A 23,011-nucleotide genomic window follows, 5' to 3' on the forward strand; every position below is an offset into this window, starting at 1 on the left:
CTTGTAGAGATAATGGTATTGGTGGGTCATCAAAGGTGCAGACCCACTGCAGTCCATGTAGAGATGGCCAACAGCCATCTGTTGCGACTGTGCAGGTGCACAATCACCATCGAAAAGTCTTGCAGACAATATAGCAAGTCCATAAACCACCACTTGTGCACTCACAAAGTTTTTGGAATTGTCCTTAGAACCAGCAATGCTGTTAACCAGTTCCTTGCTGAATTATTAACACATGTGCAAACACTAACAGTCCCATCTTATCACATAGTGTGCATATACTATGACCAACAGAAATGTGTGCACTGAAATGAATGCTTACAATATACTTAATTTGATGAACTGGTGTCAATTACAATTTTATAACATGAAAAAACAATCACAGAGGTACAGAAAAAATAATTAAAAAACATAATAATACAGGTAACATTTGTAATAATACAGGCTTTACAAAAGAATAGAAATAAACATGGACATCATTGTTACAGGAATTAAGACATAAGTAAATAAATAAAACAATGAGAATAGTTTTCGAAACATTAATTTCACACATGAGCATTGAAACAGAACAGAATTAATAATGTCTAAACATCTTTACAAACTAAATAACATAGTATTACAAAAATTCTACAACATAACTCTTATCAGATAAACACAGAAAGACAGGAAGAACACAAATACACAAGAGTACACAAACACATAGTGGAATAACACAAAAGGAAAGGACAGGGTTTGTTTTACTGCAGTATTTTGCAAACAAAACTTTCTTTACTTCTTGGAGATCTACCTTAATTCATCATTATTCCCAAAAAGTCCTATCTATACCTGTTGTCCCGAAACCCTACTGTTTTGTTCATATCCTCTTTCAAAATAATTATTATTCATTGTTCACTACTTATTTTTGCCCAAATCCTTTTCATACAACTTCTCAGCGCATTTCTTCCGATTCATCACAACTAATTCTCTTATATAGCCTACCCCCTCTTAAGCTAGCTTAAATCTACTGAGCTCAGATGCATAAACTAAGGGACGAGGAAATGCAGCAGCACAAAACAATTAACACAAATAGCAATGACAAAAATGCAAATTGGCAAAGCAAGCAGCAGTATATATAAATTAGCAAAGCAAATGCAACATTACAGCTAATACGAGCCAATGAGCAGCAACAAGAAAAATAAGTTAGTAGTAAAACTGGCTTAACAGAGTAATACAAAGTGAAATTTAGTAGCACTATGCCTGGCAAACAGCAGCAGCAAATGCAGTAACTTATACCTAAATATGACATAGCTCAAGCAGAAAAAATAGTGCACTAAAGACAACAATGCAGATAAGGGAAACGTCTGTTCACATCTTAGTGTCTGTGTCATTAAAGTGGTGCACCACAACAACTTATTCTACCAAAAAAATTACCAAGTAGTTGAAAAGAAAAATATGTATGCAGTTACTGTTATTAGTCCCTTCTTATAGTTCTTTCCTATCCAAGTGCTCCTTTCTTGAAGAATGTGGATCATAAAATTATTATTTAATAGATCTGTTGACAGAAAGTGTTCACATTAGCAAATTCATTTAATTTTATTTTATAAAACCAATGCTGCAACACAGCTGGAAACCAGATATCAAATGAAATAAACAACTATGTACAAAGCAAAGCATAAAAATATCATTCAATAGCCATGTGGCATTTCATAAGTCAGTAGAAATTCTCTTAACTCTCGTAGAAAGACACTTGTCATAATCAGGTGTGCAGATGTAAGAATATTTCCCATCAATTCATAAGCATTTCAGTAAGTAGCACAAAGTACAAGCTCCAAATTGTAATCATATGTTTCCAAATAATGAGCCTGTCGTATTTGCGATGCTTTCTACAAAGGAATGTCAATAGCGAGGTTAATGGCCTCTTATCTCGTTAATTGCTAGTGCAGCTGCGAAATACTTGGTGCAAATCTACATGCATGCCACAACTCTCTTACTGTACAACAATGAAAGACTACAACTACAAAGGAAATTCTCTCTATAATTACGCACTAGCAATAAACAATAGCTACACTAATTACACAAAGCACAAGAAAAAAATCTGAAGATTCCAGTGAGGTATCCTCAGCTAAGGGTCGCCATATGAAACGTCCCCTTAGAAAAATTAATGAATTACTGTGCTGATAAACCCCTTACGTTATATGATTTTCAAACAGCTGAGCAAAACTGAACATACTAAGACATTTCTCTCTTTACTTATTCTGAACGTCACTAAACTGACACACAATATTTTTAGCGCAACACAATCTGACTTTCAATAATCTCTACAAAAGAATGGCCCTGACTAACAATAACCTATACCTTTCATGAATCACTTACCTCACAAAAATCTTCATTACTCGAACTACTGAAATACAGCGAGCGCCAATACTGCCAGCGAAATAAAAGATTCTAACTACTGAAGGCACTAACTACTGATAGGCATAGTTAGCAAATGAAAAATTTTGATAGAGAACAAATAATGTATTTACCTTAATAGTGTTCAAAAGTCATAATATATATATCTGTTCATGACATCCAGTCTTACAAATTTACTGTCTCTGATGGACACATGTCCAGATCATCTGCTCTCAAAACTCTGCCATCTCTCTCCCCACATCCACCACTGCTGGCGGCTCACCTCCAACTGCACAATGCTATGCGCTGTTCACATCCAACTGGCCAACACTACAATAGTGACTATTCAAACAATGCCAACCAGCCACAGACTTCACACAGCACAGCCAGTGGTTTTCCTATAGAGCACTATGTGGCGTTACCAACATAAAAACTTAAACAGCCTACTTATACCCCTTCCAGATGAAGAGCTTCACCTTAATCCCTACCCCTCTTACAAACTCTAACTCAATCTTCACCCTCCTACTCCTCAGGGCTCCCTCTCCCCCCCCCCCCCCCTCTTTCCTTCCTCTGAATGGCTTTCCTCCCTCCTTTGCCCCCCTCCCTTTCCTGTGCACCCTTCTGTGTCTCTGCACTCCCTACTGAATTGCCTTCCATCTCCTGCCCCACCCATCTCCTGTCTCTTGGTGTGCCCCCCGACCCTCCCTTTCTTCTTTTCCTCCCACCCCCTCCAACCACCTCTTTCGCAGTGCACCTTCCTCTCTCCTCGTTTTCCCTCCTCTCAGGCCTCCGCCCCTTGGCAAGTTCCCTAACAGCGGTTTTTATTCTTTGTGTGTGCTCTGGCGCTTACAGGTTTTTTTTAAGTGTCTCTCACATTGTGTGTGTTTTTATACTGTGGCCGCCTTTTAACTTGTGTGTGTGACTCCAGTATATTTTAAGTCCCCAACAAATCGCCAACTGTTTTATTTTAACCTTATTTCAACTTTTTTTAACTGTCCCCCAATGAGCGTCCTGGTGTCAGTGTCTATTTTAATTTCCATTGTCTCCGTTTAATGTGTTTTTATATCCCCCTTTCTTCCGCCTCATTATGTATAACTTTCCATTTTTTATTTGTTGTAATGCCACTCAGCTGAAAAGCGGAGGGTTGTGCTGCTGCCAGCCCTCCCCTGCCCATATGGGACAGAAGAATAAAATTACAATAAAAAAGCAACAGCACTACAACACTGGGTTGCTGTCCTAGTATTATTATCTATCCTTATGGGTCTCCCAGCAATATTTACTTGTAGATTGGCAGGAGGCCACTCTTCCTGTAATTCAGTGTTACTCTGCTGTCCTTTTATTATTACTCATCCTTCCCACGTAGAGCTATTGGTTAGACTGATTGGAGCAACTCTCTAGTGCCAGACTAATAGCAATGTTTTGACTGTAGCTGGATGGCCATAAGTTTATTCGATATCTGTTGATGTGCACACTAAAATCAATCGTTCTAGAATCTCCCTTTACAGAATGTGTCATTAACAATGTATGTGTGCAAGTGTTTGTTGTAGAGTAGAACAGGGCAGGATCAGGATTCAGTACAATAAGTGCAATTGTCAATTAATCAATTAATTTGATATCTATTTGATACCAAAACTACACTCAAACCACCCATAGCTGATTACTTCTTCACGTAAGGTAAGGAGCATTACACTCGTAAAAATATCGTACAATTTATTTCCCACATTTGTGTTGGCTAGAATGTGAATTGAGACTCGTGAGTAGATATGTATGTTTCACTCGCCAGTGTTGTTGCTACATGACTCCTGTACCTGGGGAGCAGGGATTTACAGCAGCACTGGGACAGTAGGTGGCTGTCCTGATATTATTATCCATCCCTATGTCCCTCCCAGCAGCAACTATTTACTTGTAGACTGCAGCAGCCCCCTCTTCCTGTACTTGAGTGAGAGTTTCCTGTCCTATTATTATTACCCACCCTTCCTATACAAGGCTAGTGACTAGACTGGTTGGAGCAATTCTCTAGTGCTAGTAGATTGATTGATGTTTTGATCCTAGCAGGATGTTATGAGATTGTTCGATATCTGTTTGTTGTGCACTCTAAAATCGATCGTACGAAAGTCTTCCTACACAGAACGTGTTATCACTGATGTGTGTCTACATGTGTTTGTTGCAGATTACAACAGGGCAGGATAAGAATTCAGCACAAATAAGTGCAATTATCAAGTGCTGCATTAACCAGTCAATTAATTTGATTTGAAAAGTCCTCCTGTACCACACTTACTCCACTACTCCCATGAACTTATGTATGCTTGCCTTTTTTTCGCGTGTGTCGGTACGTTGCTGTTTCAAGTGTTGCCGAGCCAGAGGGTGACATTAAAGGTCGCCACACTTTTGCAACATTACAGAGGAAGTTTGTAGACACTTTTGAGCCAAATTTGAAAACTCTGGGTTGTAATGAGGGAAAATGATCGGGTTTCAAAACGGTGATACGTTAATAGTGTCGCGCAGTGTACATTAGCGCTATACTCAACAAATCACGTTTAGCACTTGATAGAGCGTCTCCCTCAGTACCATTTATTTGGGCTTCTTCCTACTCCGTTAGTTCTTGAGTGCATGAAGAGCTTTCATGATTTTTATCTTCATGCAGGTGTATGAAGACTTATCCCACATTGGTAGTAATGTCTAAAAGAAGTTGGTCAATTATTCTGTCAGTTAAGTGACCAACTGGTTCATGTTATGCCACTTATGTCACCTTGATAGAGAAAGGATGAGAATAGTCATCATCAAAACAAACGTTTGCACGAGAGCAATGAAAAATACCTTACGACATTCCATTTTCTGTATTGTTTGGGTACATCTGTACGAAGCAATAGCTGAGCAATTATAATCGTTCATAACATTAATAGTTTCTCGCCCCCTTGTCAGATTTTCTTACTGGCGCGTTCCACTGTGTGGAGAGGCATTCTTTCTTTCCAGCCCAACCGAAAACAGTCAGGGCCACCCTTTTGTCAACTGTGATAGATTGCTTACGCCTGCAAGGCTGGAGGTTTGATTCTTTAGAAATACAGCGTTAACGTCACTACGGCGGAGATGCTACGGTAAGACGTGCGCCTCGCTCATCTCCCGGTGGTGGAGTCACTAACGAATCGGTGGAGCGTTGCGTGCAGGGTTTAGCGGGCCGACAGAGCGGCATCGAAACGTCTTTTGTGGACGCTCTCTTTAGTCGCAATCTCACAAGCTCAGTGAGAACGAGGGTGTTGCTCCTCTTGCAGGAGCTATTCTTCACGAACTATTCATTAAAGTGTTCCCTGGCAATGACCAGACTGCAGCCTTGCCTACTCACGCAGCGGTCGTGTATTATAGGACGATGTTCATGGTCGCAGTCCTATGCTCTCAAAATTGTATCGTCGCGACAACCTAGCGCCAAACAGTTCGGGAAAGGACGAATTTTTCCACTCATGGGTGGTAAAATCTAATGTGTCACACACTAAACTTCATGTGGAAGAGGACAGCAAATTCTCGTTTCTCTCCCCTCACTAACATACCGTGGTTGGGATATTTTGCCTGGACGAAGCAAGCTTTGCGTTTTTCTTAAAGGATAAGTGAAGTTGAGATAAGAAGTACGAGTAACATTCTGGTGCGAAGGAACAAGAATTCTTCGATGCTGACGGACGATGCCAAATCGCCTCACTACTTTTTTTCTTTTAAATTCTACCAGTATTTCATAGCTTTTAAAAATTCAAAAGCACCAATTTTCAGAACTATCTGCATGTGGCTAGGAACGTGTATGGGGCTAGGAGAAATTATTTTATACTTTTTAGTGCGCTTTGAAGACGTGTTATATTCAAAAGATTTTTATTTAAATACTTGTTCTCTGCTTTTTAGTCTTGTGTGTATGTCAAATTTTTCAGTCGACTTCAAACATTTTGATGAGAATGCAGCAGAGAGATTTGTGGTAAATTTCAGGATTATTTCAGCTTCTCTTCACCTGAGTCAACCGATACATTGCTTGCTTCTACACCTTATCTCACTAAAAGAGCTCAAAGGTAAAAATGAGAGAGAATCGAGTTCTCAAGGTGGCTTACCAGCAACCGTCGATGTCAAGAAACATTCGCAAGTGGTACGGAAAAGGGGGAAATAGCAGTGGTACACAAAATAACCTCCGCAACACACCAGACACGAAAGCGAGTTAATATATCACTGTCATAGAGTTCTGAGCTATGCTGAAGGTTTCAGATCTCTAGGGCTCATCGGGAAGTTAGTTCAAAATCAACTGCAAAATTTATACCGCACAAAGACAGACGAAAGTGACCTAATGAAAACGTGTTAAGAAAGGGTGCCTTGCTCTTTATAGATGTGGATATATGGACGTACTAGTGGTCACGCTGTTCAAGATACCTCAGGATGTAGGAGCTCTGAAAATTCTACAACAGTCTGGACGGTAGTTTCGTGGATCACTCCTGCTACTTTTCTTGTTGACGAGTGCGCTTTCCGCAACAGCTGTTCACAGTATTTTATTCTCGATATCTATGGCGTATTATGCTTATAAGGAGTACCTAACACAGCCGCCAGTTCTGTATAGAATCTGACAAGGCACAATCGGGCCACAGATCTTAGAAATGCTAAAATATTCTCTTTGTCGTGGCGCCAAAAGCGCGCTCTCTCTCTCTCTCCAACAGGGCAGCTATGTTTAATTCAGTTATTCACCAGTGTTCTTGTCATCTACTGCAAGAGGATTTCCGCTATTGTAGAAGTAGGTGACAACAATTCGTCGAGATGAGGCAGGACTGGCTTAAATACAGTACCTCACTAGTGATCAAAAGAATTAATTGTGTGGCGTTGCAAAGAGTTACAAGAAAACAAAACACAAAAGCGAAAAAAAATAAATGTTTCCTGGAAATTACAAATTACTGCAACTATTCGCCTTTTTTTTGTTCTTTAATTTTGCTATCCCATTGTCCGCCCCCGGTAGCTGAGTGGTCAGCGCGACAGAATGTCAATTCTAAGGGCCCGGGTTAGATTCCCGACCGGGTCGGAGATTTTCTCCGCTCAGAGACTGAGTGTTGTGTTGTCCTAATCATCATCATTTCATCCCCATCGACGCGCAAGTCGCCGAAGTGGCGTCAAATCGAAAGACTTGCACCCAGCGAACGGTCTACCCGACCGGAGGCCCTAGTCACACGACATTTACATTATTCCATTACCGGTTTCGTATCGCCTAGCGATTTATCATTAGATGGTACATATTTATTGATTGTTTCCAGCAGTGTGGGAGTCGTGTAGCTGTGGGAAGATGTACAAACGAAACATGTAAGCACCGAATAAGGCGAGAATTATTCACATTATGAGATCGATTTTCTTGCTTTACTTACAGTTACTGGTATCTGTTGGTCGGTTGTTGGTGCACACAGTATTCTGGAAAACATGATGAATATTTTCTAGTGTTTTTAATTTTGCTGCACTTTACACACTTAGCCAATAAACCAAGGACTACAGCTAAAGTTGTGTCAAAGAATTTGTGTTAGGGTAGAGTGTCTCTTTGTTCTGCTCTTGTAATACACACTGGCGACAGTAAGTATGCATCTATTTCTCTGATGCAAAAATAACATGTAGTTATACGGTAAAGTAGACATGTGCTGTCGGCCGGTGTGGCCGTGCGGTTCTAGGCGCTACAGTTTGGAACCGCGAGACCGCTACGGTCGCAGGTTCGAATCCTGCCTCGGGCATGGATGTGTGTGATGTCCTTAGGTTAGTTAGGATTAAGTAGTTCTAAGTTCTAGGGGACTGATGACCTCAGCTGTTTAGTCCCATAGTGCTCAGAGCCGCTTTTAAATGAAAAAAAGAAATGACATGTGCTATTTGTAAATCTATTAAACAACGAGTTTGGAAGATATTACATTTACACTTTCAACACTGGAATTTCGTTTGACATTTCACTTATCTTTTGTTTAACAAATATTTGATCAACACTTATGAAATAAACAATAAACATTTCAGCATTAATACGTTTTTCAAATACTGGAGAAAGTCTGTGGATTTACGAAGCATTATGAGGTGATGAGCCACGGCACACAATGGGCCGCAAACGCGAGTAAGTGCATTTGGCGGATCTCTAGCGAATAGTATTTATGAAAATGGTCTGTGACAACAGGCAAAACCGCGTTGTTTCCTACACCGCAATAAAGCCGCGAAATCAGACTTCTCCTATATCGTTGTGATACAGTATTCTTACCCAAAGTAAGGGACCTTAGCACTATGATTCCAAGGAGAAAGAACCAGACTGCGGAACTGTTCCAGTAAAGTCGACAGAGGAGTTTGGTGGGAATTATTTGAATCCGCCTGTTTTCATACCAGATCACTTCTGCCAAAAAAATCAGCAACAAGTATTCAGTAAGTTTCAAGTAGAATGTAAATAAATTCCAACGTCAATACGTGAAAAGTTAACGAAACCTCATGACGAAACACGGTGACAGTAAGAGCAGGGAGTCTCATGCGGTTTTTCCTAAACGTCTGACACCTGCATAAAGAAACCGAAATTTGTGTCCGGTGTCTGTTCCCCGTTTTCTAGGATGGTGAGACACAAAGTAAGCAACTGGTGCTCTCATTCTCGTAATCTACAGTCTACGACTGGTAGACGAAAGTAAACGACTCTACTCCAATGTGTGGTTGCACAAAAAGGTCTTTAGGGATAACGGATACAGATTATCAATCTTACTTCATATGTGTCGGAAATGAGTCCTCTTTCTAGAAATATGCATTCTGAAGTTTACTCTTAGAACCCGCTGCGGGCGAATGGCGTGCCGGCCACGAACTTCGATAACTTTCGTCCGTCGGCACTTTTCCACCCTTTTGGTAGGAAAATTTGTTTAAAGTCTATATAAATATAGACCATCATGACGAGAACTTCATGCCCTTTCACTTCCTGCTCTTACTGTCACAGTGTTTCATCATGAGGTTCAGTTAACTTTTCACGTATTGACATTGGAATTTATTTACATTCTACTTGAAACTTATTGAATACTTGTTGCCGATTATCTTGGCAGAAGTAATCTGGAGTTTCAATACGTTACTAGGCAATGAGTTATGGATTATAGTAGATCTAGCTTTACATTTTTTCTGTTTGCATGAAATGTGACAAAAAACTTGACGTTTGCGCTTTTAGCTTACTATCTCACTCGCGTTTGAGAATAACTCGAAACCTGGAGTGATCATTTGTTAATGCCTTTGTAAGCCCATTAAGTGGAGTGTGCCTTGCGATGGCGGTTTCACAGCTGTACTGTGTTTCGCGGGGAGACATGTGAAGCTATCGTGTGCTCGAACCAGATGAAGAAGGGACCGATAAGAACAGAACTGCCTTGTTCATGTTACCCACAGTTCCACGAAACACGCACAAGAAAGCAGGTCTGCGAGGTCATTGGGTTACTCAAGGAAAATGCACCGTTGATCCCGTAGGCGTGCGTTGTACTTGGTCCCGTTTCAGGTTCTTTCGTCTTACGCATACGACGTCTGAATACTTCTCTACGTGACGAAAGCTTACGTTCTTCGCCTCATGTGTCACAGTACGTGAGAGCATTTTTCAACAAAACATTTACAACTTCCTGTTTACTCAGTCTAAAAATACACGCAGATGGTGTATTCTAAATAGTTGGAAACGAGAAAGAAAACAAATAAGAAAATGCAGGAGACCAAACAGGAAATATAACACTGTTTAATCACTTCACCGCTGACGATGCACAGTACGGCACAATTAATTGGAATATCGACAGTTTAATTTCTTGTTACGTTGTGGTAATAACAAACACCGACATTTTGTTTCCTGGAAACAACTAATCGAAAGAGTTACCACAATTTTATATATTTTCAGAGAAATTTCCACAGTTTGACCGCTACTGTCTTGAGGCTTGTGCTACTTGCTTATCTGAAAAGGCGTTATCCAACAATGATACTTCGCTTCTGGGCTTGCTTAGTGTATTATTGGCTAGTTCGTTCGCCGATAGAAATTTAAAGATACGTTTTAGTAATAAACATACCTGTTAATTGAAGTTACTTTATATTTATTTTGAATAAAATTACTTTGCGAATTGCGCCACGTCATTTTGCAAACCCAATCTGAAAGTATAAAACGACTGCTATTCTGTCGAAAATTGATATGTGGGACCGTGGGTGTAAAAAATATAGGTTAGTTCCTGAAAGAAAAGTGAAAACAGCAACCAGCTACTGTTAATAATGCTATTTATTTGGAACAGAGAGCGTCGCAGCTAGCTGCAAACCGACGCGTTCGTCATTAGACGGCTGTCCATATTTAAATTTCGATGTACACTCCTGGAAATTGAAATAAGAACACCGTGAATTCATTGTCCCAGGAAGGGGAAACTTTATTGACACATTCCTGGGGTCAGATACATCACATGATCACACTGACAGAACCACAGGCACATAGACACAGGCAACAGAGCATGCACAATGTCGGCACTAGTACAGTGTATATCCACCTTTCGCAGCAATGTAGGCTGCTATTCTCCCATGGAGACGATCGTAGAGATGCTGGATGTAGTCCTGTGGAACGGCTTGCCATGCCATTTCAACCTGGCGCCTCAGTTGGACCAGCGTTCGTGCTGGACGTGCAGACCGCGTGAGACGACGCTTCATCCAGTCCCAAACATGCTCAATGGGGGACAGATCCGGAGATCTTGCTGGCCAAGGTAGTTGACTTACACCTTCTAGAGCACGTTGGGTGGCACGGGATACATGCGGACGTGCATTGTCCTGTTGGAACAGCAAGTTCCCTTGCCGGTCTAGGAATGGTAGAACGATGGGTTCGATGACGGTTTGGATGTACCGTGCACTATTCAGTGTCCCCTCGACGATCAGCAGTGGTGTACGGCCAGTGTAGGAGATCGCTCCCCACACCATGATGCCGGGTGTTGGCCCTGTGTGCCTCGGTCGTATGCAGTCCTGATTGTGGCGCTCACCTGCACGGCGCCAAACACGCATACGACCATCATTGGCACCAAGGCAGAAGCGACTCTCATCGCTGAAGACGACACGTCTCCATTCGTCCCTCCATTCACGCCTGTCGCGACACCACCGGAGGCGGGCTGCACGATGTTGGGGCGTGAGCGGAAGACGGCCTAACGGTGTGCGGGACCGTAGCCCAGCTTCATGGAGACGGTTGCGAATGGTCCTCGCCGATACCCCAGGAGCAACAGTGTCCCTAATTTGCTGGGAAGTGGCGGTGCGGTCCCCTACGGCACTGCGTAGGATCCTACGGTCTTGGCGTGCATCCGTGCGTCGCTGCGGTCCGGTCCCAGGTCGACGGGCACGTGCACCTTCCGCCGACCACTGGCGACAACATCGATGTACTGTGGAGACCTCGCGCCCCACGTGTTGAGCAATTCGGCGGTACGTCCACCCGGCCTCCCGCATGCCCACTATACGCCCTCGCTCAAAGTCCGTCAACTGCACATACGGTTCACGTCCACGCTGTCGCGGCATGCTACCAGTGTTAAAGACTGCGATGGAGCTCCGTATGCCACGGCAAACTGGCTGACACTGACGGCGGCGGTGCACAAATGCTGCGCAGCTAGCGCCATTCGACGGCCAACACCGCGGTTCCTGGTGTGTCCGCTGTGCCGTGCGTGTGATCATTGCTTGTACAGCCCTCTCGCAGTGTCTGGAGCAAGAATGGTGGGTCTGACACACCGGTGTCAATGTGTTCTTTTTTCCATTTCCAGGAGTGTAGTTTAGGCTGCATACGTGCTGTTCGCCTGTTCGCTGATATCGTTAATCAGAAGATATGACAGGAATATATATCTTCTAAAAGAGCTTCGGTTATCACCAAATGATTATGTTGTTGCTGTGCCTTTCAGTCCTAAGAATGATTCGATGTGGCTCTCCATGCCATTTTCGTCTTTACATAATTGTTGCAACCTACACTCACGACAAACTGCGTACTATAGTCAATATTGTGAAACTATAACTGAGGTGACATGCAAAACGTTTAACGCTTCAGCCTTTTGCTTCCCATGTGTCGTTAACCTCAGCAGCCGCCTGCGAGATATGTAGTTGACAACGAACCATGTCAACCAGTGGGTCCAAAGTCAACACCGATATCGCGGCACACCACTTACCGCTAAAACGTACCTGCAGCTCTTGTCGCTGTAAGCCGCAGGTAATGGATCAGTGTGACTTGAGCAGACGTGCACGATGCCTCGCACACGTATGCGCCAAACTTACGGTCAAATCAGTGAGTCCGAAAAATGGCACAATTTTGGCATGAGAGAATGTGATACTTCCAGCCGGAAAATGGCTGCTCGTCTGGTACGAAATGTTTCGGCAGTGCGTGCAGAATGGTTCACGGGAGGCCGTAGAACGCGACGAGATGGGTCAGGTCGCACCACCCTGACCACTGTCGAGGAGATCGACACCTCATCCGAATAGCATTACAGGAAAAATCTGGATCTTTCTCGGCTCTGGCGCAACAGTCGAACAGTGTAACACATCGCTATCAGGGGTGACAGTCCGTCACCGTTCATTACGGCATGGTTTGTGTGTGCGTCGTCCACTTCTCCAACTACATTTGGCTAATCTGCAGAAACCACGGCAACTCTGTGTGTAACGACGTCACTGGTGACAGGAATGGCATCACATAGTATTTTCGGACGAAGCCAGGTTCTGTTTGTCTTTTGTTTTAAAATGATGGCTGCATTTTTGTTCGCCGCAGACGGAAGGAGCGGCATCACAGTGACTGCCGTTCGCACAAGACATACAGCGCAAATTCAAGGCCTCATGATGTGGGGTGCTATTGCGTACAACCACGAATCGCAGTTGGTGCGTGTCAGTGCAAAAAAATGGTTCATATGGCTCTGAGCACTATGGGACTTAACATCTGCATCAGTCCCCTAGAACTTAGAACTACTTAAACCTAACTAACCTAAGGACATCACACACATCCATGCCCGAGGCAGGATTCGAACCTGCGACCGTAGCGGTCTCGCGGTTCCAGACTGAAGCGCCTAGAACCGCACGGCCACACCAGGCCGACGTGTCAGTGCACTGTGACCAGTGTCACCTACGTGAATGATATCCTGCGACCCGTAGTCATACCCTTTCTGCACAACACCCCAGACGTCATTTTTCAGCAAGACAACGCACGACCAGATGTTGCTGCACGAACGCATGCCTTCTTGATGTCACACGATGTCAGCCTTTTCCCCTGGGCCACAAGATCACCAGACTCATCACTGGTCGAAAATGTATGGGTTATGGTGAAGTGACAGGTGCAGTGCTGTAACCCAATGCCAACCACCATAGATGAACTTTGGATCAAGTTGAACGCAGCATGGATGTCTATACAACGGCACGCCATTCGCTCCTTATATGCGTCGATGCCATAACGAATGCAATAAGTTATTAGGGCCCATGGCGGACCCTGTGCCTAATAGGCAGCAGGACACATGCTGAACAGAAGTGACTGAAATGCTAATCCTTTTTTCGAGAAGATACTAGTATGCATGTCTTGTGAATATGAACGACCCGTATCTAGTCGTTCAAGATTTTCCGGTTTTCTTTTCTGAACATGAGCGTATAAATGTAATACGAGGGCTATTCGGAAAGTAAGGTCGCGAAATGGAAACCACAGCCGCCCGAGCGGTTCTAGGCGGTACAGTCTGGAACCGCGCGACCACCACGATCGCAGGTTCGAATCCTGCCTCGGGCATGGATGTGTGTGATGTCCTTAGGTTAGTTAGGTTTCAGTAAAGTTCTAGGGGATTGATGACCTCAGAAGTTAAGTCCCATAGTGCTCAGAGCCATTTGAACCATTTTGGAAACCACAGTGAAAATCAAAACTGTTTTATTTGGAACAGTTATCTGCATCTTCCAGCTACTTCTCTACGTATTCGCCGCTCCGATTTAGACGTTTGTCGTAGCATTGTACAAGCTTTCCGACATCCGCGTCATAGAAGGCAGCCGCCTGTGCATTCCGCCACTTCTATACTTCTACACGTCTGTTTGCAGTTCGATGTATTTGCCAAAATGTTGTACTCACTACTCTCTACAAGTCCTAGAGGTTTACAACGGGAATTTCCGAACATCCTGTATATCATTGCACGATTCATTTTATTGCAAACTGAATGGCTGACCGTGGACAAACGATGCTTCGTTGTGGCTTCAGCGAGTACGGCGTGGAAAGAGGTGGCGCCTCTAGAAGAACCTTCTGAGGGCCAGGGCACCCTCCTCTGCCGCAGATGGCCCTCCCTGCACTCCAAATAACGGCTGAGTTATGGGTCGCTCTCCCACAAGTTTGTATTCCTTCCGGCGCCCTTGTTTTGACAGAGGCGCCCGCGTGATATACGATTGTGGGCTGGCGCGTCGTGTGTACTGCAGCCCTCTCTGACTAGCAGACGGGCTGTCGGCTGTCCTGGGCGGGGCTTCGTGCAATCCGCCCTGTTCAGCGGCATTCGCACCGAGAGATGGTGAAGACGGTGCAGACTACCACGAAAGACCAGTGTAGGCGGAAATTATAATACTGCGAGCATCAGCGCTGGGGATGGATGGCCTCCGCTTTGAGTTACGGTAGCCTCAATCCTGGGAAAACATGTTCAACGGACGGAATTTTAGTGGACCCTTACAGAGCACACTGGTCGCTTTTCAGCGCTGTAGGTGGCGTAGAGCTGCTACCGGGCTGTTGTGTTAGCCTCCACATTTGATGTAAAGTCATGTAGAGACGTCGCAAGAATAGCTGAAAAGCACCGTTGTTAATGTTTTAATGCAGACTTTCCAAACTGTTTACAAGTAATGACGTATTCTGGCGCCTATGGAATACGATCTAAGAATAGACGTCGTAAAAAGATCCTAACTGACAGGGAAAAAAGACAAGTGTGACCATGTTGTCAATGACAATCAGTTTCAAACAGGTGTTGCTGCTGACTGTGAAGGCACGTCGGTATCAAGCAGTTTCCTAGCGAACTTTGCGAAGGAAATTGCATACGACGGACATTTGGAGTTGGGTGCCTCGTGAAAGGCCATTGCTCAGAGACGCGCCTAAGGCTGCAAGGGGGGAATAGCCGAGACAAAACGTAAAGCTGAGCAAGCATGTAGTGTTGTTCAACAAGTCGTGATTTTCCCTTTTTACAGATGAGGCAAGGTGTCGAGTGGGCGACAGCCGAATCAGGCTTTTGACCGGCAGTGTGCAGAGCGTTTACTTGAGGCCGGAGGTGGTCCCGTGATATTTTGGGGGTAATTTTCCTACCGCAGCGTCGATCACTCATTCAGGTTACCGTGAACATGAACGATGGTGTTCCCGTCCACGTTCTCGGTGGCCAGGAGTTGACATTTGTTCTACATCTTCGTCAAGAGTATACTCTGATCACTCTTGCTTCCCAAAACAACTGCGTTCACAGGGCTATATCCAGCCATTCCTGGTTTGATGATGATGATTGGTTTGTAGGGCGCTTAACTGCGCGGTTATCAGAGCCCGTACAAATTCCCAACCGTTGCTCAGTCCAATCTCGCCACTTTCATGAATGAGGCTGAGGTGATGAGGACAACACAAACACCCAGTCATCTCGAGGCAGGTGAAAATCTCTAAAATCTCTGACCCCGCCGGGAATCGAATTCGGGACCCCGTGCTCGGGAAGTCCTGGTTTGACGAACTATCAGGCACCCTATCGTACCTGGCCTGGCACGCTAAACTGCCCATCTGAATCCCGTAGAAAATGTCTGGAAATATATGGAACAGCGGGTGAAACGTAGCAGGCGACATCCCCACAATTTGGTAACTTAGCGCGATCCAAACATCAATCAGTGGCTTCAGCTGGATATGGAATACCTGAAGAAACGTCTGAATCTTCTTTCCCGCCGAACAGAGGCCAGAGACGGTGTTACACGGTGTAAGTGTGATGTTTCCGGGGGGGGGAGTAACTTTTTTGTCTGGTGTGTTTATGCGTAAATAAGGTTGTCAACTACATGTCTCGCAGGCGGCTGCTGAGGTCAACGACACGAAGGAAGCAAAAGGTTGAAGCGTTAAACATTTAGCATGTTACCCCAGTTATATTTACATAAAACTTCAGTTTCATGCGTTGTTTACCTTGTTTTAAATACAATTATTGCTACCTAAATACGTTCAGGACATGCTTCCCAGGTGTAACCCTTCTTGTTTTGTATCTTGCGTTGTTGTTCGTTATCTGCAATGCTGTTCTCTTTGTTGTTCCTGCCCTCCACAACAGATGAGCAGTCAGCTTGTCTTGACTCCGATTCTGAAGACCCGGGTTCATTGCCAGGTACTCTTGGAGAGTCTTCCTTGGTGTGTGTGGGGGGGGGGGGGGCGACTGGAAATGAGGTACTCGGCATCACGATGCCAATTGAAGAATTGAAGAGCTGCATGAATGAGAAGTAGGAGCTTCAATGACTGGCAATTTAACAACAGCTGGTAGAGCCGTGCGGTCAGACCATGCCGATCCACACCGCAGCCCAGTGACGCCAATGGCAGAAGATGACATGGCGACCAGTCGGAATCACCTGAATGCAGAGTCTGTTGTATTAATTAATTTTTAGCTGTATGTACACCATAGTTTATATTTACACTATGTATCAATGAAATTAAAAAGACGCAACTTACATGCGAGCGCGGCGACTCGGCTTCTAACGCGACCCACAAAGCCATTGTGCTCCATTTAGAAAGTAAAAAGATAGAAAACTAAGTATAGGAAGCATTACAAACAGAGTGCTGTTTTAACGAGACCGCTGAGGACAAAACGGTTCAAAAGGCTCTGAGCACTATGGGACATAACATCTGAGGTCATCAGCCCTTAGAACTTAGAACTACTTAAACCTAACTAACCTAAGGACATCACACACATCCATGCCCGAGGCAGGATTTGAACCTGCGACCGTAGCGGTCGCGCGGTTCCAGACTGAAGCGCCTAGAACCGCTCGGCCACACTGGCCGGCTCGCTGAGGATAGTTTATTTTACTTTAGAATTAGTATGACAAGTGATAAATGCTTCTACTAGAGTGTGCTGAGTAGCAACGCCTCCCATATTTTTGTGTGAAAAGTCTTAAAGCTTTTTGAATAAAACAAACTTTATTAATATTCTACATGTTTATTATCCATGTCTAAATATTTATATCTTAACATAGTCAGCGTGTGGACGAACACATTTCTCCCAACGAGAGACCAGTTTGCTGATTCTGTCACTGTAGGAAGTTAGATTGACGGATCTACAGCGCTCGATGGCTATCAAATTGAAATCCTTGATGGTGTTCTTTAAGTTTTGGAAACAGATGAAAGTCGGAAAGGGCCAAGTCGGGACTGGAAGGAGGATGGTAGATGACAGGGAATCCAAGACATCCTATTGTTTAAGTGGGAATTGTCTAAAATGTAAACCAAATCAGCTTTTTATTAACAAATACAGTAAGTACTCTTTACACACGTTACTTTCGATTTATACTCAGTCGCTGTTTTTGACTACTTACACTTCAGTGTTTGTTTTTATTCACTCACTGCACTAGTTTTTCAGTTCCTCCCTTCGTCAGTGATAAGAAACTGACGCTCGAACCCACGACGGGTCTTTCTTTATGTACTGTTACCACTGAGTGGCCCCAATTCAAGAACATACCCTAAAGGCTTCGTATGGTTCACAGTATTCTCGAGCATTCTAGAACATCCCGAAACATTACGGAATGTTGTGGAAACCTCTACAATACCGTCGAATGTTCTGGAATGTTCTCGAATAATCTCGAATGCTCTGGAATATTCCAGAAATTTCTACAGTGTGATACTTCCCAGCCCTTATATCTTCAAAAGCACGCCATTCAGCTAAAAACGGAAATCTTCTTCACGGATGGGGGCTAGAGGGCTACCGTACCATATAACTCCCTTGATCGCATTGGGACTCGTTACTGAGTTTTAGCCCTATGCACAATGTGCACTTGTATAATACATATTGATTGGAAATCACTCGCACTAGCAAAACTTTTCTGACATAGCACTTTGCGACACTAGTGGTAAAATTTTGTTCATTTACATTCCTCTGTGGTCCGTAGTGTTATTTTTGTGTGTTATTATATGTATTAGTATATACTTAGAATACTTATAATGAAATCGGGCTTCGCCTACTTCAATCGTTGGGAACTTTTCACCCGGTTTTTTGTTATTTTTCGTGTTGCTCATTTTTTTTTTTTTTTTTGTCACACTTCCATGTCTGTATTAGCTTAGTGACGACCAATTTCTAGTTAATACTGGGAGGGAGAAACAGTGGAATCTTCGAATGTAACTGACACAATGAAAAACAATTGAGGGATGATCATCATTTCAGATGGGCTCACGCTAGAAGTGGTGCGATTATGTGTGAACGCAGTGACGAGTGATAGCTCTGCTACGCGAATTGTATTAGGTTATATACTTATAATTAGTAGAACAGCTTCGATGGTTCCGAAGATTGTTATTGAGCTGAGTAATAAACCTAATATTAAAACTTCGTAGGAAGACTTCTTCTGTAACTGTTTGTGCATTTGGTTGCTTAGAATAATTCGTAGAGTTGACGTAAAATCGTGTTATATCGGAATACCCAATGCTTGTACCACTTTTCTGTTACAGGTACGTATTTATTTCTCATAGAAGTGTGCGTTCAAGAGTATCAGGAACCGTTTTCAACCTGGCGGAAACCATGCAACTGGTTAGGAGAACGAAAAAAGTACCAAAGATATTTTAGCACCAGAAGTCACAAAGTCACATCAGCTTTTGTCTGTACGAACAGTATGTTTTCGTAGTCAAGTAATTCGTGTCTGCAGATACTTTGATGTTGATTGTATTTATCTGCACTGAACAGTACCAGAGGTTATTAAACCACATACAATTCTTCATGTTGTTAGTAGTTGGTTTTTATTTCCGACTAATGGAAGATGTAGATACAATACCAGCTGTTATATAAAGCCATAATTTTACCGCGTGTTTTATTCTGAAAAATAATATTTTACAAGAGAGAAAGAAAATAATGTAACAGTTCCTGTGCTTTTTAAACAGTAACAATCACATGTTATTGGTTTGGGAACAAGTGTAAAGCCTAACGGGAACGTTGTAGCCACACTCTTACTCTCAACAGAACACATTTAATTTTTTCTTTTACGACGTGAAGCGAAACTATTTAATTTGTGAACTGAGGAAGCTATACTAGACAGGGAAAGCCCACCAAATAAATTCTCATTGGAGTGATACAGTGAAGACTATGAAAAAATGGATAAATGCCGATGAATTTAAAGCAATAAAAATGCAGATGTATTTGAAAGAGAGAGAGCGAGAGAGAGAGACAGAGAGGGAGAGGGAGAGAGAGAGAGAGAGAGAGAGAGAGAGAGGAAAGGCGGGGAGGGGGGGGGGAGTGAGCGCGCGCGCGATAGAAAGAGAGAGAGAGAGGGAGAGAGGTTGGCGTGGAGGAAGGGAATGTGTTGACGTAGCGGATGTGTCATAAAAGAACCTGACTTAACTTTCGTATGTCGTGAAGTTGCTTCGTGTATCTTAAATACACCAACAATGACCGTGTCTCGGAAGGCACGTCGATTTCAAGGACCCGCTGCAGTAAGCTAATGAATGCCGATGAAGTTTCGCTGGACCATGGAAGGCAACTCTAAATCGTGGCTTCGGTGATATACTTACGAGGCAAACTAGCAAATGTATACTCCCATATAAAGATAACGCGTTGTTTAACGTTGTTACCAAAAGCCGCGAAAAGTTCTTGACTGATTTACTTAAAATTTTTACGCAATGCTTTATAAGCATTTGCTATGCTGTTCCGTGAAAACGTGCGGTTTAGTTTTCTCATTCACATCAGTTTTAACTACGATAATAGGGCATTTAAACCACTAGACAAATCGCCTCTGTCACTTTTATTCTTTCTCCTTGTATATAATTTAACACAATGTAAATGTCGTGTGACTAGGGCCTCCCGTCGGGTAGACCGTTCGCCGAGTGCAAGTCTTCGGATTTGAGGCCACTTCGGCGCGTCGATGGGGATGAAATGATGATGATTAGGACAACACAACACACAGTCCCTGAGGCTTTGACACTGTTAGTGGAATTTGGTGGTCAGATGCCCTTACTGATGCCCCCCTCCCCCACCCCATCCCAAACCCTTGGAAGGAATCCGTGTACATCATCTGTCTGCTTTTAGTCAGATCTCATGTTCAACTGTGGTAACGTATACTCATTGTTTACGTAACATGTGTCTAAGGCGTGGCGTGAGTGCCAGCATGGTATTTAGCTAGTTGGATGTAGGAAACGACCTAAAAACCACATACAGTCCTCGTAGTTAATCCATGAGGTGGATTTGATCCGGGGTTGGCCTATCTCTCCGTATCTCGGAAGCAGACGAGTTAGCGGTCTCGGTTTTCCGGGCGAATGCACAATATATTGTATAGTATATAATTATAAAGTCAACCCGTTTGTAGAGTCCTTTGTTGTGTGAAATAAACGTCAGTGCAGATACGAAATTCCATATGACGTGAGTATTGAAGTTGCTGTTGAAGCCGTTGTGGTAGCAGTATGCACAGTCTAAATTAAAGAAATGCGCGCTGGCGTAAACATTTACTGGCCTATTGATAAATGCATTCAACATTCTGGTAGCATTGGACGCTAGAGCAGTCTCGTAGTTTTTCCACACTCGAAATTTTACCTGCGGAAAGATGAAGTCACCAGTGCACTAGTCTTGGAAACATTACTAGCAAACTTCTCTCGTAAAGCACTGGTACTCATGAATGGTCTGTTTCTCAGCTTCTCACGCGGTTCCCTGTTACTGTTTATTCTGTTCTTTCAAAACGTATTGCTTGTGAGGAAGGAGGCCTGCCACCTCCTGAAGGGTAATAACGGCATTGTGCCGTGCGCCCGCGTTTAATTTCGCGTAATTCCCGCGGATTTGGAGTCCCCCTGGCCGCAAGAGCGCATGGTCGCCGGTAGAGGGCAGGTCGGAGGAGAAGGTGGTTACGGACTGCGGCGACCTGGAGAATGGAGTGTGACACGGGCATCGAAGAGCGCAAGTGAGGCGGCGTGTTGTGGCGAAGCGTCTGCTGTGGCCCGTTGGCAAGAGTGGTTGGTGCCTTTGCTCACTGCGAGTGGCGGGGCCGAGTTTTGGCCTTAGCAGTGAACATTGCTCGTTAAAAGCTACTTCGGCAGGACGCACAGTATTCGGCGTGTCCTCTGCTATTGAAGTTGCAAGCAGTTTGTGTCCATTGTGATGCCGGGTCGGAGTCCGGTCTGACCTTTGCAAGTACTGGCCGTGGTAGCGTCTGCTGAATGATACCCATGGGTTTCCGACTGCGAGTAATCTTCGTAACATCCGTCTCTTGGTGCTCTCTTAGAAAGCGTTTGTCAATGGGCGCTGGATTTTACGAGAGATCACAGTGAGTATCCGTTTAGTGTGCACGTCACTGGGTGTCGTGTGGTGGCTATTTTGACTCCGTATCCTGGTTGCCCGTTCTTACTTATATAAATATGTTATTTATGAAGGTTTTGCCTCGTACTACTTGAGTCCAGTTCTGTCAATGTGTGTGGGCTTGTGACTGTCACCATCCCAAAATATTTTAAAATCTAAGGGTATAGAACGAAGATGTAATTCTTCTGACTTACGAATTGTACGTTATAGTAAGTGAAAGTTGTTGAATCTAGTTACCTTATTTCTAAGGCATGTCTATAGTTACCTATTGGCTAGTATCACCAACTGGAGCTGTTTACTAAATTGTGTGCATAAAAAAAAACTAGACCCCAATTTCTGCATTTGTAGTGTGTTAATTTTTACTAAATAATTAACGAGTTGTCTCTGTGTTGCAGGATAAGCGATTGTATCTCTTGTTAACTGTGATCTTGTTAAAGATGCCTAAGTAGCATGACTGATAATCTTAATGAAGGTTTCTAGCACTGTGGTAGCGGCAACCGCTGTTCTATGTTGGTAGAGAAGGAGGAATTATTGCTACAGCCGTCGCCTCTCCCACCACCTCTATGATCATAAATTTGAACTACTTTTGTCTGTCATTTTGGCTACTTCGAAGGCAATGGCGTTTTGATAATTACTGGCAACAGCCGATGGTTGTCATTTGTGACATAATAATTTGATCATATGTTTTGCTATGTGTAATGTAAACGTAATTTTGTTTTACTTCATAATCTTTACAAAAAGGAAGTGATTTTATACTGTTGCCCTTTTGATGTGTCTGCCATCAGTTGGTTATTGAAATTTACTCTTTTTAGTCAATGCTATTCTTGGATTTTTGCCTTTTAAAAATAAACTCATTAGTTTTTTTAGAAACATTAATAAATTCATTATGGTTCAGTACCTTTCCACTCAACACCACCTCCCTACCGAATACCAGGAATCAGGCCTTGAATTTTTGGAAAGTGCCCGAGCAAGGGAAAACGCTAACACAGAAGAAGAGGCAATCATGAATCATATGGAGACCGTCAGCGTCCCAATGCCACTAATCCAGGCCAGAATTACATTTATTGTCCCTAGATGTAATACAAAAAACAAAGACAGGATCCGGATTTAGTAGTGACTTGAGGATAATGATTATCGACTGAACTATCAACAATAAAAATTTATTACATCATTAGTGTTCATTGACAAAATAAGCTAACAAGAATACAATTAATTATTACTTA

The sequence above is a fragment of the Schistocerca nitens genome, chromosome 1 (genome assembly GCF_023898315.1).
Source record: "Schistocerca nitens isolate TAMUIC-IGC-003100 chromosome 1, iqSchNite1.1, whole genome shotgun sequence".
Lineage (NCBI taxonomy): Eukaryota > Metazoa > Arthropoda > Insecta > Orthoptera > Acrididae > Schistocerca > Schistocerca nitens.